This window comes from Calliopsis andreniformis, chromosome 11 (genome assembly GCF_051401765.1).
Source record: "Calliopsis andreniformis isolate RMS-2024a chromosome 11, iyCalAndr_principal, whole genome shotgun sequence".
In the NCBI taxonomy this organism is placed as follows: Eukaryota; Metazoa; Arthropoda; class Insecta; order Hymenoptera; family Andrenidae; genus Calliopsis; species Calliopsis andreniformis.
This window is the reverse complement of record NC_135072.1, coordinates 1,298,097-1,314,477: the sequence shown is the minus strand read 5'-3', so window position 1 is coordinate 1,314,477 and position 16,381 is coordinate 1,298,097.

Below are 16,381 nucleotides of genomic sequence, written 5' to 3'. Positions count from 1 at the left end.
AGGATTGAGGGTTGAGGATTGAGTATTGAGGATTGTGGATTGAAGATTTATGATTGATTATTGAGGATTGAAGATTGAGGATTGAGGATTGAGGATTGAGGATTGAGGATTGAAGATTGAAGATTGTGGACTGAGTGTTGAGGGTTGAGTGATGAGAATTGTTGTTCGTGGATAGAGATTTAAAGATTGCAGATTGAGTATTGAGTATTGAAAGCTGTGAATTGATGATATTCTATTGAAGATTGAGAATTGACAACTGATTGTTGAGGACTGAGGTCTGAAGATTGAGGATTCAGGATTGAGGTTTCAGGATTGAGGTTTGAGGACTGAGGATTGAGGATTGACGATTGGGGTTTGAGGATTGAGGATTGAGGATTGAAGATTGAGGATTGGGTATTGCGGATTGAACATTGAGGATTGAGGATTGAGGATTGAGGTTTGAGGATTGAGGACTAAATATTGAATATTGATGATTGAATATTGAGGATTCAGGATTGAGTGTTGTGGACTGAGGTCAAGGACTGAGGGTTCAGTATTGATGTTTGAGGTCTGAGGATTGAGGATTGAGGATTGAGAATTGAGGACTGAAGATTGAGTATCGAGGATTGAAGATTGAGGATTGAGGATTGAGGATTGGGTATTGAGGATTGAGGATTGAGGATTGAGGATTGAGGATTGAAGATTGAGTATTGAGGATTGAAGATTGAGGATTGAGGATTGTGTATTGAGGATTGAGGATGAGGGCTGAGGGTTGAGAATTGACTTTTAAGGACTGAGGACTGAGGATTGAGGATTGAGAATTGACGATTGAGGGCTGAGGATTGAAGATTGAGGATTGGGTATTGAGGGTTGAAGAATAAGGACTGAGGATTGAGGATAGAGGATTGAGGATTGAAGATTGAGTATTGAGGATTGAATATTTAGGATTGAGGATTGAGGATTGAGGATTGAGGATTGAGGATTGAGGATTGAGGATTGAGAATTGAGGATTGATGATTGAAGAATGAGGATTGAAGATTGAGGATTGAGGATTGAGGATTAAAGATTGAGTATTGAGGGTTGAAGATTGAGAATTGAGGATTGAGGATTGAACATTGAGGACTGAGTGTTGAGGGTTGAGTGATGAGAATTGATGTTTGTGGATAGAGATTTGAAGATTGCAGATTGAGTATTGAGTATTGAAAACTGTGAATTGAGGATATTCTATTGAGGATTGAGGATTGTCACCTGATTGTTCAGGACTGAGGGCTGAAGGTTGAGGATTCAGGATTGAGGATTCAGAATTGAGGTTTGAGGACTGAGGATTGAGGATTGAGGATTGAAGATTGAGTATTGAGGATTGAAGATTGAGGATTGAGGATTGAGTATTGAGGATTGAGGATGAGGGCTGAGGGTTGAGAATTGAGGTTTAGGGACTGAGGACTGAGGATTGAGGTTTGAGAATTGACGATTGAGGGCTGAGGATTGAAGATTGAGGATTGGGTATTGAGGGTTGAAGAATAAGTACTGAGGATTGAGGATAGAGGATTGAGGATTGAAGATTGAGTATTGAGGATTGAATATTTAGGTTTGAGGATTGAGGATTGAGGATTGAGGATTGAGGATTGAGGATTGAGAATTGAGGATTGATGATTGAAGAATGAGGATTGAAGATTGAGGATTGAGGATTGAGGATTAAAGATTGAGTATTGAGGGTTGAAGATTGAGAACTGAGGATTGAAGATTGAACATTGAGGACTGAGTGTTGAGGGTTGAGTGATGAGAATTGATGTTTGTGGATAGAGATTTGATGATTGCAGATTGAGTATTGAGTATTGAAAACTGTGAATTGAGGATATTCTATTGAGGATTGAGGATTGTCACCTGATTGTTCAGGACTGAGGGCTGAAGGTTGAGCATTCAGGATTGAGGATTCAGAATGGAGGTTTGAGGACTGAGGATTGAGGATTGAGGATTGAGGATTGAGGATTGAAGATTGAAGATTGGGGACTGAGTGTTGAGGGTTGAGTGATGAGAATTGTTGTTTGTGGATAGAAATTTAAAGATTGCAGATTGAGTACTGAGTATTGAAAGCTGTGAATTGATGATATTCTATTGAGGATTGAGAATTGACAACTGATTGTTGAGGACTGAGGTCTGAAGATTGAGGGTTCAGGATTGAGGTTTGAGGACTGAGGATTGAGGATTGAGGATTGAGGACTGAGGATTGAGGATCGAGGATTGAAGTTGGAGGATTGGGTATTGCGGATTGAACATTGAGGATTGAGGATTGAGGATTGAGGATTGAGTATTGAGGATTGAGGACTGAAGATTGAATATTGATGATTGAAGATTGAGGATTGAGGATTGAGGGTTGTGGATTGAGGACGAGGACTGAGGGTCGAGTATTCATGTTTGAGTTCCGAGGATTGAGGATTGAGGATTGAGGATTGAGGATCGAGGATTGAGGATTGAAGATTGAATATTGATGATTGAAGATTGAGGATTGAGGATTGAGGGTTGTGGATTGAGGACGAGGACTGAGGGTTGAGTATTGATGTTTGAGGTCTGAGGATTGCGGATTGAGGATTGAAGATTGAAGATTGAGGATTGTGGATTGAGGATTAAGGATTGTGTATTGAGGATTGAAGATTAAGGATTGATGATTGAGGATTGAGGATTGAAGAATAAGGACTGAGGATTGAGGATTGAGGATTGAGGATTGAGGTTTGAAGATTGAGTATTGAGGATTGAATATTTAGGATTGAGGATTGAGGATTGAGGATTGAGGATTGAGGATTGAGGATTGAGGATTGAGGATTGATGATTGAAGAATGAGGATTGAAGATTGAGGATTGAGGATTGAGGATTAAAGATTGAGGATTGAGGATTGAGGATTGAGGATTGAGGATTGAATATTGAGGATTGGGGACTGAGTGTTGAGGGTTGAGTGATGAGAATTGGTGTTTGTGGATAGACATTTAAAGATAGCAGATTGAGTATTGAGTATTGGAAACTGTGAATTGATGATATTCTATTGAGGATTGAGAATTGACAACTGATTGTTGAGGACTGAGGTCTGAATATTGAGGATTCAGGATTGAGGATTCAGGATTGAGGTTTGAGGACTGAGGATTGAGGATTGAGGATTGGGGATTGAGGATTGAGGATTGAGGATTGAAGATTGAGGATTGGGTATTGCGGATTGAACATTGAGGATTGAGGATTGAGGATTGAGGATTGAGGATTGAGGATTGAATATTGAATATTCATGATTGAAGATTGAGGATGGAGGATTGAGTGTTGTGGATTGAGGTCAAGGACTGAGGGTTCAGTATTGATGTTTGAGGTCTGAGGATTGAGGATTGAGGATTGAGAATTGAGGACTGAAGATTGAGTATTGAGGATTGAAGATTGAGGATTGAGGATTGAGGATTGGGTATTGAGGACTGAGGATTGAGGATTGAGTATTGAGGATTGAGAATTGAGGATTGAGGTTTGAGGATTGAAGATTGAGGATTGGGTATTGAGGAATGAAGAATGAGGACTGAGGATTGAGGATAGAGGATTGAGGACTGAAGATTGAGTATTGAGGATTGAAGATTGAGGATTGAGGATTGAGGATTGAAGATTGAGGATTGGGTATTGAGGATTGAAGGATGAGGATTGAGGATTAAGGATTGAGGATTGAGGATTGAAGATTGAGTATTGAGGTTTGAAGACTGACGATTGAGGGTTGAGGATTCAGGATTGAGGTTTGAGGACTGAGGATTGAGGATTGAGGATTGAGAATTGAGGATTGAGGATTGAGGATTGAGGATTGAGTATTGGGGACTGAGTATTGAGAATTGAGGATTGAGGTTTGAGGATTGAAGATTGAGGATTGGGTATTGAGGATTGAAGAGCGAGGACTGAGGATTGAGGATAGAGGATTGAGGATTGAAGATTGAGTATTGAGGATTGAAGATTTAGGATTGAGGATTGAGGATTGAGGATTGAGGATTGAAGATTAAGGATTGATGATTGAGGATTGAGGATTGAAGAATCAGGACTGAGGATTGAGGATTGAATATTGAGGATTGAGGATTGAGGACTAAAGATTGAGTATTGAGGATTGAAGATTGAGGATTGATGATTGGGGATTGAGGATTGAGGATTGAGGATTGGGGATTGAGGATTGAGTATTGAGGATTGAGGATTAAAAATTGAGTATTGAGGATTGAAGATTGAGGATTGACGATTGAGGATTGGGTATTGAGGATTGAAGAATGTGGATTGAGGATTGAGGATTGAGGATTGAGGATTGAAGATTGAGTATTGAGGATTGAAGATTGAGGATTGAGGATTGAGGATTGAGGATTGAGGATTGATGATTGAGGATTGAAGATTGAGGATTGGGTATTGCGGATTGAACATTGAGGATTGAGGATTGATGATTGAGGATTGAGGATTGAGGACTGAATATTGAATATTCATGATTGAAGATTGAGGATTGAGGATTGAGTGTTGTGGATTGAGGTCAAGGACTGAGGGTTCAGTATTGATGTTTGAGGTCTGAGGATTGAGGATTGAGGATTGAGAATTGAGGACTGAAGATTGAGTATTGAGGATTGAAGATTGAGGATTGAGGATTGCGGATTGGGTATTGAGGATTGAGGATTGAGGATTGAGGATTGAGGATTGAGAATTGAGGATTGAGGTTTGAGGATTGAAGATTGAGGATTGGGTATTGAGGATTGAAGAACGAGGACTGAGGATTGAGGATAGAGGATTGAGGATTGAAGATTGAGTATTGAGGATTGAAGATTTAGGATTGAGGATTGAGGATTGAGGATTGAGGATTGAGGATTGAGGATTGAGGATTGAGGATTGAGGACTGAGGATTGAATATTGAGGATTGAGGATTGAGGACTAAAGATTGTGTATTGCGGATTGAAGATTGAGGATTGATGATTGGGGATTGAGGATTGAGGATTGAGGATTGGGGATTGAGGATTGAGTATTGAGGATTGAGGATTAAAAATTGAGCATTGAGGATTGAAGATTGAGGATTGACGATTGAGGATTGGGTATTGAGGATTGAAGAATGTGGATTGAGGATTGAGGATTGAGGATTGAGGATTGAAGATTGAGTATTGAGGATTGAAGATTGAGGATTGAGGATTGAGGATTGAGGATTGAGGATTGATGATTGAGGATTGAAGATTGAGTATTGAGGATTGAGGATTGAGAATTGAATATTGAGGATTGGGGACTGAGTGTTGAGGGTTGAGTGTTGAGAATTGGTGTTTGTGGGTAGAGATTTAAAGACAGCAGATTGAGTATTGAGTATTGGAAACTGTGAATTGATGATATTCTATTGAGGATTGAGAATTGACAACTCATTGTTGAGGACTGAGGTCTGAAGATTGAGGATTCAGGATTGAGGATTCAGGATTGAGGTTTGAGGATTGATGATTGAGGATTGAGGATTGAGGATTGAGGACTGAGGATGAGGGCTGCGGGTTGAGGATTGAGGTTTAAGGCTGAGGACTGAGGATTGAGGATTGAGGATTGAGGATTGAGGATTGAGGATTGAGGATTGAAGATTGAGGATTGAGGATTGAGGATTAAAGATTGAGTATTGAGGATTGAAGATTGAGGATTGATGATTGAGGATTGAGGATTGAGGATTGAGGATTGAGGGTTGAGGATTGAGTATTGAGGATTGTGGATTGAAGATTTATGATTGATTATTGAGGATTGAAGATTGAGGATTGAGGATTGAGGATTGAGGATTGAGGATTGAAGATTGAAGATTGTGGACTGAGTGTTGAGGGTTGAGTGATGAGAATTGTTGTTCGTGGATAGAGATTTAAAGATTGCAGATTGAGTATTGAGTATTGAAAGCTGTGAATTGATGATATTCTATTGAAGATTGAGAATTGACAACTGATTGTTGAGGACTGAGGTCTGAAGATTGAGGATTCAGGATTGAGGTTTCAGGATTGAGGTTTGAGGACTGAGGATTGAGGATTGACGATTGGGGTTTGAGGATTGAGGATTGAGGATTGAAGATTGAGGATTGGGTATTGCGGATTGAACATTGAGGATTGAGGATTGAGGATTGAGGTTTGAGGATTGAGGACTGAATATTGAATATTGATGATTGAATATTGAGGATTCAGGATTGAGTGTTGTGGACTGAGGTCAAGGACTGAGGGTTCAGTATTGATGTTTGAGGTCTGAGGATTGAGGATTGAGGATTGAGAATTGAGGACTGAAGATTGAGTATCGAGGATTGGAGATTGAGGATTGAGGATTGAGGATTGGGTATTGAGGATTGAGGATTGAGGATTGAGGATTGAGGATTGAAGATTGAGTATTGAGGATTGAAGATTGAGGATTGAGGATTGTGTATTGAGGATTGAGGATGAGGGCTGAGGGTTGAGAATTGACTTTTAAGGACTGAGGACTGAGGATTGAGGATTGAGAATTGACGATTGAGGGCTGAGGATTGAAGATTGAGGATTGGGTATTGAGGGTTGAAGAATAAGGACTGAGGATTGAGGATAGAGGATTGAGGATTGAAGATTGAGTATTGAGGATTGAATATTTAGGATTGAGGATTGAGGATTGAGGATTGAGGATTGAGGATTGAGGATTGAGAATTGAGGATTGATGATTGAAGAATGAGGATTGAAGATTGAGGATTGAGGATTGAGGATTAAAGATTGAGTATTGAGGGTTGAAGATTGAGAATTGAGGATTGAGGATTGAACATTGAGGACTGAGTGTTGAGGGTTGAGTGATGAGAATTGATGTTTGTGGATAGAGATTTGAAGATTGCAGATTGAGTATTGAGTATTGAAAACTGTGAATTGAGGATATTCTATTGAGGATTGAGGATTGTCACCTGATTGTTCAGGACTGAGGGCTGAAGGTTGAGCATTCAGGATTGAGGATTCAGAATGGAGGTTTGAGGACTGAGGATTCAGGATTGAGGATTGAAGATTGAGTATTGAGGATTGAAGATTGAGGATTGAGGATTGAGTATTGAGGATTGAGGATGAGGGCTGAGGGTTGAGGATTGAGGTTTAAGGACTGAGGACTGAGGATTGAGGATTGAGAACTGACGATTGAGGGCTGAGGATTGAAGATTGAGGATTGGGTATTGAGTATTGAAGAATAAGGACTGAGGATTGAGGATTGAGGATGGAGAATTGACAACTGATTGTTGAGGACTGAGGTCTGAAGATTGAGGATTCAGGATTGAGGATTCAGGATTGAGGTTTGAGGACTGAGGATTGAGGACTGAGGATTGGGGATTGAGGACTGAGGATTGAGGATTGAAGATTGAGGATTGGGTATTGAGGATTTAAGATTGAGTATTGAGGATTGATGATTGAGAATTGAGGATTGAGGATTGAACATTGAGGACTGAGTGTTGAGTGTTGAGGATTGGTGGTTGAGGGTTGTGGTTTGAATATTGAGGATTGAGGATTGAGGATTGAGGATTGAAGACTGAGGATTGAAGATTGAGTATTGATGATTGAAGATTGAGGATTGAGGATTGAGTGTTGAGGATTGAGGACGAGGACTGACGGTTGAGGATTGAGGTTTCAGGATTGAGGATTGAGGATTGAGGACTGAGGATTGAGGATTGAGGATTGAGCATTGAGGATTGAAGATTGAGGTCTGTGGATTGAGGATTGAAAGTTGACGATTGAGGATTGTGGATTGAGGATTGAGGATTGAACATTGAAGACTGAGTGTTGAGGGTCAAGTGATGAGAATTGATGTTTGTGGATAGAGGCTTGAAGGTTGCAGATTGTGTATTGAGTATTGAAAAGTGTGAATTGAGGATATTCTATTGAGGATTCAGGACTGACGACTGATTGTTGAGGACTCAGGGCTGAAGATTGAGTTTTCAGGATTGAGGATTCAGAATTGAGGTTTGAGGACTGAGGATTGAGGATTGAAGATTGAGTATTGAGGATTGAAGATTGAGGATTGAGGATTGAGGATTGAGGATTGAGGATGATGGCTGAGTGTTGAGGACTGAGGTTTGAGGACTGAGGACTGAGGATTGAGGATTGAGAATTGAGGATTGAGGATTGAGTATTGAAGATTGAGGATTGGGTATTGAGGATTGAAGAATGAGGATTCATGATTGAGGATTGAGGATTGAGTATTCAAGATTGAGTATTGAGGTTTGAAGACTGACGATTGAGGGTTGAGGATTGAGGATTGAGGATTGAGGATTGAGGATTGATGATTGAGTATTGAGGATTGAAGATTGAGGATTGAGGATTGAGGATTGAGGATTGAGGATTGAAGATTGAAGATTGGGGACTGAGTGTTGAGGGTTGAGTGATGAGAATTGTTGTTTGTGGATAGAAATTTAAAGATTGCAGATTGAGTACTGAGTATTGAAAGCTGTGAATTGTCGATATTCTATTGAGGATTGAGAATTGACAACTGATTGTTGAGGACTGAGGTCTGAAGATTGAGGGTTCAGGATTGAGGTTTCAGGATTGAGGTTTGAGGACTGAGGATTGAGGATTGAGGATTGAGGACTGAGGATTGACGATTGAGGATTGAAGATTGTGGATTGGGTATTGCGGATTGAACATTGAGGATTGAGGATTGAGTATTGAGGATTGAGCATTGAGGATTGAGGACTGAAGATTGAATATTGATGATTGAAGATTGAGGATTGAGGATGGAGGGTTGTGGATTGAGGACGAGGACTGAGGGTTGAGTATTCATGTTTGAGTTCCGAGGATTGAGGATTGAGGATTGAGGTTTGAGGATCGAGGATTGAGGATTGAAGATTGAATATTGATGATTGAAGATTGAGGATTGAGGATTGAGGGTTGTGGATTGAGGACGGGGACTGAGGGTTGAGTATTGATGTTTGAGGTCTGAGGATTGCGGATTGAGGATTGAAGGTTGAAGATTGAGGATTGTGGATTGAGGATTAAGGATTGTGTATTGAGGATTGAAGATTAAGGATTGATGATTGAGGATTGAGGATTGAAGAATGAGGACTGAGGATTGAGGATTGAGGATTGAGGATTGAGGATTGAAGATTGAGTATTGAGGATTGAATATTTAGGATTGAGGATTGAGGATTTAGGATTGAGGATTGAGGATTGAGGATTGAGGATTGAGGATTGATGATTGAAGAATGAGGATTGAAGATTGAGGATTGAGGATTGAGGATTAAAGATTGAGTATTGAGGGTTGAAGATTGAGAATTGAGGATTGGGGATTGAACATTGAGGACTGAGTGTTGAGGGTTGAGTGATGAGAATTGATGTTTGTGGATAGAGATTTGAAGATTGCAGATTGAGTATTGAGTATTGAGAACTGTGAATTGAGGATATTCTATTGAGGATTGAGGATTGTCACCTGACTGTTCAGGACTGAGGGCTGAAGGTTGAGGATTCAGGATTGAGGATTCAGAATTTAGGTTTGAGGACTGAGGATAGAGGATTGAGGATTGAAGGTTGAGTATTGAGGATTGAAGATTGAGGATTGATGATTGAGTATTGAGGATTGAGGATGAGGGCTGAGGGTTGAGAATTGAGGTTTAAGGACTGAGGACTGAGGATTGAGGATTGAGAATTGACGATTGAGGGCTGAGGATTGAAGATTGAGGATTGGGTATTGAGGATTGAAGAATAAGGACTGAGGATTGAGGTTTGAGGATTGAGGATTGAGTATTGAAGATTGAGTATTGAGGATTGAAGATTGAGGATTGAGGATTGAGGATTGAGGATTGAGAATTGATGATTGAGAATTGAAGATTGAGTATTGAGGATTGAAGATGGAGGATTGAGGATTGAGGATTGAGGATTGAGGATTGAATATTGAGGATTGGGGACTGAGTGTTGAGGGTTGAGTGATGAGAATTGGTGTTTGTGGATAGACATTTAAAGATAGCAGATTGAGTATTGAGTATTGGAAACTGTGAATTGATGATATTCTATTGAGGATTGAGAATTGACAACTGATTGTTGAGGACTGAGGTCTGAATATTGAGGATTCAGGATTGAGGATTCAGGATTGTGGTTTGAGGACTGAGGATTGAGGATTGAGGATTGCGGATTGAAGATTGAGGATTGAGGATTGAAGATTGGGTATTGCGGATTGAACATTGAGGATTGAGGATTGAGGATTGAGGATTGAGGATTGAGGATTGAATATTGAATATTCATGATTGAAGGTTGAGGATTGAGTATCGAGTGTTGTGGATTGAGGTCAAGGACTGAGGGTTCAGTATTGATGTTTGAGGTCTGAGGATTGAGGATTGAGGATTGAGAATTGAGGACTGAAGGTTGAGTATTGAGGATTGAAGATTGAGTATTGAGGATTGAGGATTGGGTATTGAGGATTGAGGATTGAGGTTTGAGGATTGAGGATTGAGAATTGAGGATTGAGGTTTGAGGATTGAAGATTGAGGATTGGGTACTGAGGAATGTAGAATGAGGACTGAGGATTGAGGATAGAGGATTGAGGACTGAAGATTGAGTATTGAGGATTGAAGATTGAGGATTGAGGATTGAGGATTGAAGATTGAGGATTGGGTATTGAGGATTGAAGGATGAGGATTGAGGATTGAGGATTGAGGATTGAGGATTGAAGATTGAGTATTGAGGTTTGAAGACTGACGATTGAGGGTTGAGGATTGAGGATTGAGGATAGAGGATTGAGGATTGAGGATTCATGATTGAGTATTGAGGATTGAAGATTGAGAATTGAGGATTGAGGATTGAGGATTGGGGATTGAGGATTGAGGATTGAGGATTGTGGACTGAGTGTTGAGGTTTGATTGATGAGAATTGATGTTTGTGGATAGAGATTTAAAGATTACAGATTCAGTATAGAGTATTGAAAACTGTGAATTGATGATATTCTATTGAGGATTGAGAATTGACAACTGATTGTTGAGGACTGAGGTCCGAAGGTTGAGGATTCAGGATTGAGGTTTCAGGATTGAGGTTTGAGGACTGAGTATTGAGGATTGAGGATTGAGGATTGAGGATTGAGGATTGAGGATTGAGGATTGAAGATTGAGGATTGCGTATTGCTGACTGAACATTGAGGATTGAGGATTGAGTGTTGAGGATTGAGGATTGACGACTGAAGATTGAATAATGATAATTGAAGATTGAGGATTGAGGATTGAGGGTTGTGGATTGAGGACGAGGATTGAGGGTTGAGTATTGATGTTTGAGGTCTGAGGATTGCGGATTGAGGATTGAAGATTGAAGATTGAGGATTGTGGATTGAGGATTAAGGATTGTGTATTGAGGATTGAAGATTAAGGATTGATGATTGAGGATTGAGGATTGAAGAATGAGGACTGAGGATTGAGGATTGAGGATTGAGGACTGAGGATTGAAGATTGAGTATTGAGGATTGAATATTTAGGATTGAGGATTGAGGATTGAGGATTGAGGATTGAGGATTGAGGATTGAGGATTGATGATTGAAGAATGAGGATTGAAGATTGAGGATTGAGGATTGAGGATTAAAGATTGAGTATTGAGGGTTGAAGATTGAGAATTGAGGATTGGGGATTGAACATTGACTACTGAGTGTTGAGGGTTGAGTGATGAGAATTGATGTTTGTGGATAGAGATTTGAAGATTGCAGATTGAGTATTGAGTATTGAGAACTGTGAATTGAGGATATTCTATTGAGGATTGAGGATTGTCACCTGACTGTTCAGGACTGAGGGCTGAAGGTTGAGGATTCAGGATTGAGGATTCAGAATTGAGGTTTGAGGACTGAGGATAGAGGATTGAGGATTGAAGGTTGAGTATTGAGGATTGAAGATTGAGGATTGATGATTGAGTATTGAGGATTGAGGATGAGGGCTGAGGGTTGAGAATTGAGGTTTAAGGACTGAGGACTGAGGATTGAGGATTGAGAATTGACGATTGAGGGCTGAGGGTTGAAGATTGAGGATTGGGTATTGAGGATTGAAGAATAAGGACTGAGGATTGAGGATTGAGGATTGAGGATTGAGTATTGAAGATTGAGTATTGAGGATTGAAGATTGAGGATTGAGGATTGAGGATTGAGGATTGAGGATTGAGGATTGATGATTGAGAATTGAAGATTGAGTATTGAGGATTGAAGATGGAGGATTGAGGATTGAGGATTGAGGATTGAGGATTGAATATTGAGGATTGGGGACTGAGTGTTGAGGGTTGAGTGATGAGAATTGGTGTTTGTGGATAGACATTTAAAGATAGCAGATTGAGTATTGAGTATTGGAAACTGTGAATTGATGATATTCTATTGAGGATTGAGAATAGACAACTGATTGTTGAGGACTGAGGTCTGAATATTGAGGATTCAGGATTGAGGATTCAGGATTGAGGTTTGAGGACTGAGGATTGAGGATTGAGGATTGGGGATTGAGGATTGAGGATTGAGTATTGAAGATTGAGGATTGGGTATTGCGGATTGAACATTGAGGATTGAGGATTGAGGATTGAGGATTGAGGATTGAGGATTGAATATTGAATATTCATGATTGAAGATTGAGGATTGAGGATTGAGTGTTGTGGATTGAGGTCAAGGACTGAGGGTTCAGTATTGATGTTTGAGGTCTGAGGATTGAGGATTGAGGATTGAGAATTGAGGACTGAAGATTGAGTATTGAGGATTGAAGATTGAGGATTGAGGATTGAGGATTGGGTATTGAGGATTCAGGATTGAGGATTGAGGATTGAGGATTGAGAATTGAGGATTGAGGTTTGAGGATTGAAGATTGAGGATTGGGTATTGAGGAATGAAGAATGAGGACTGAGGATTGAGGATAGAGGATTGAGGACTGAAGATTGAGTATTGAGTATTGAAGATTGAGGATTGAGGATTGAGGATTGAAGATTGAGGATTGGGTATTGAGGATTGAAGGATGAGGATTGAGGATTGAGGATTGAGGATTGAGGATTGAAGATTGAGTATTGAGGTTTGAAGACTGACGATTGAGGGTTGAGGATTGAGGATTGAGGATTGAGGATTGAGGATTGAGGATTCATGATTGAGTATTGAGGATTGAAGATTGAGAATTGAGGATTGAGGATTGAGGATTGAGGATTGAGGATTGAGGATTGAGGATTGTGGACTGAGTGTTGAGGTTTGATTGATCAGAATTGATGTTTGTGGATAGAGATTTAAAGATTACAGATTCAGTATAGAGTATTGAAAACTGTGAACTGATGATATTCTATTGAGGATTGAGAATTGACAACTGATTGTTGAGGACTGAGGTCTGAATATTGAGGATTCAGGATTGAGGATTCAGGATTGAGGTTTGAGGACTGAGGATTGAGGATTGAGGATTGGGGATTGAGGATTGAGGATTGAGGATTGAAGATTGAGGATTGGGTATTGCGGATTGAACATTGAGGATTGAGGATTGAGGATTGAGGATTGAGGATTGAGGATTGAATATTGAATATTCATGATTGAAGATTGAGGATGGAGGATTGAGTGTTGTGGATTGAGGTCAAGGACTGAGGGTTCAGTATTGATGTTTGAGGTCTGAGGATTGAGGATTGAGGATTGAGAATTGAGGACTGAAGATTGAGTATTGAGGATTGAAGATTGAGGATTGAGGATTGAGGATTGGGTATTGAGGACTGAGGATTGAGGATTGAGTATTGAGGATTGAGAATTGAGGATTGAGGTTTGAGGATTGAAGATTGAGGATTGGGTATTGAGGAATGAAGAATGAGGACTGAGGATTGAGGATAGAGGATTGAGGACTGAAGATTGAGTATTGAGGATTGAAGATTGAGGATTGAGGATTGAGGATTGAAGATTGAGGATTGGGTATTGAGGATTGAAGGATGAGGATTGAGGATTGAGGATTGAGGATTGAGGATTGAAGATTGAGTATTGAGGTTTGAAGACTGACGATTGAGGGTTGAGGATTCAGGATTGAGGTTTGAGGACTGAGGATTGAGGATTGAGGATTGAGAATTGAGGATTGAGGATTGAGGATTGAGGATTGAGTATTGGGGACTGAGTATTGAGAATTGAGGATTGAGGTTTGAGGATTGAAGATTGAGGATTGGGTATTGAGGATTGAAGAGCGAGGACTGAGGATTGAGGATAGAGGATTGAGGATTGAAGATTGAGTATTGAGGATTGAAGATTTAGGATTGAGGATTGAGGATTGAGGATTGAGGATTGAAGATTAAGGATTGATGATTGAGGATTGAGGATTGAAGAATCAGGACTGAGGATTGAGGATTGAATATTGAGGATTGAGGATTGAGGACTAAAGATTGAGTATTGAGGATTGAAGATTGAGGATTGATGATTGGGGATTGAGGATTGAGGATTGAGGATTGGGGATTGAGGATTGAGTATTGAGGATTGAGGATTAAAAATTGAGTATTGAGGATTGAAGATTGAGGATTGACGATTGAGGATTGGGTATTGAGGATTGAAGAATGTGGATTGAGGATTGAGGATTGAGGATTGAGGATTGAAGATTGAGTATTGAGGATTGAAGATTGAGGATTGAGGATTGAGGATTGAGGATTGAGGATTGATGATTGAGGATTGAAGATTGAGGATTGGGTATTGCGGATTGAACATTGAGGATTGAGGATTGATGATTGAGGATTGAGGATTGAGGACTGAATATTGAATATTCATGATTGAAGATTGAGGATTGAGGATTGAGTGTTGTGGATTGAGGTCAAGGACTGAGGGTTCAGTATTGATGTTTGAGGTCTGAGGATTGAGGATTGAGGATTGAGAATTGAGGACTGAAGATTGAGTATTGAGGATTGAAGATTGAGGATTGAGGATTGCGGATTGGGTATTGAGGATTGAGGATTGAGGATTGAGGATTGAGGATTGAGAATTGAGGATTGAGGTTTGAGGATTGAAGATTGAGGATTGGGTATTGAGGATTGAAGAACGAGGACTGAGGATTGAGGATATAGGATTGAGGATTGAAGATTGAGTATTGAGGATTGAAGATTTAGGATTGAGGATTGAGGATTGAGGATTGAGGATTGAGGATTGAGGATTGAGGATTGAGGATTGAGGACTGAGGATTGAATATTGAGGATTGAGGATTGAGGACTAAAGATTGTGTATTGCGGACTGAAGATTGAGGATTGATGATTGGGGATTGAGGATTGAGGATTGAGGATTGGGGATTGAGGATTGAGTATTGAGGATTGAGGATTAAAAATTGAGCATTGAGGATTGAAGATTGAGGATTGACGATTGAGGATTGGGTATTGAGGATTGAAGAATGTGGATTGAGGATTGAGGATTGAGGATTGAGGATTGAAGATTGAGTATTGAGGATTGAAGATTGAGGATTGAGGATTGAGGATTGAGGATTGAGGATTGATGATTGAGGATTGAAGATTGAGTATTGAGGATTGAGGATTGAGAATTGAATATTGAGGATTGGGGACTGAGTGTTGAGGGTTGAGTGTTGAGAATTGGTGTTTGTGGGTAGAGATTTAAAGACAGCAGATTGAGTATTGAGTATTGGAAACTGTGAATTGATGATATTCTATTGAGGATTGAGAATTGACAACTCATTGTTGAGGACTGAGGTCTGAAGATTGAGGATTCAGGATTGAGGATTCAGGATTGAGGTTTGAGGATTGATGATTGAGGATTGAGGATTGAGGATTGAGGACTGAGGATGAGGGCTGCGGGTTGAGGATTGAGGTTTAAGGCTGAGGACTGAGGATTGAGGATTGAGGATTGAGGATTGAGGATTGAGGATTGAGGATTGAAGATTGAGGATTGAGGATTGAGGATTAAAGATTGAGTATTGAGGATTGAAGATTGAGGATTGATGATTGAGGATTGAGGATTGAGGATTGAAGATTGAGGATTGGGTATTGCGGATTGAACATTGAGGATTGAGGATTGAGGATTGAGGTTTGAGGATTGAGGACTGAATATTGAATATTGATGATTGAATATTGAGGATTCAGGATTGAGTGTTGTGGACTGAGGTCAAGGACTGAGGGTTCAGTATTGATGTTTGAGGTCTGAGGATTGAGGATTGAGGATTGAGAATTGAGGACTGAAGATTGAGTATCGAGGATTGAAGATTGAGGATTGAGGATTGAGGATTGGGTATTGAGGATTGAGGATTGAGGATTGAGGATTGAGGATTGAAGATTGAGTATTGAGGATTGAAGATTGAGGATTGAGGATTGTGTATTGAGGATTGAGGATGAGGGCTGAGGGTTGAGAATTGACTTTTAAGGACTGAGGACTGAGGATTGAGGATTGAGAATTGACGATTGAGGGCTGAGGATTGAAGATTGAGGATTGGGTATTGAGGGTTGAAGAATAAGGACTGAGGATTGAGGATAGAGGATTGAGGATTGAAGATTGAGTATTG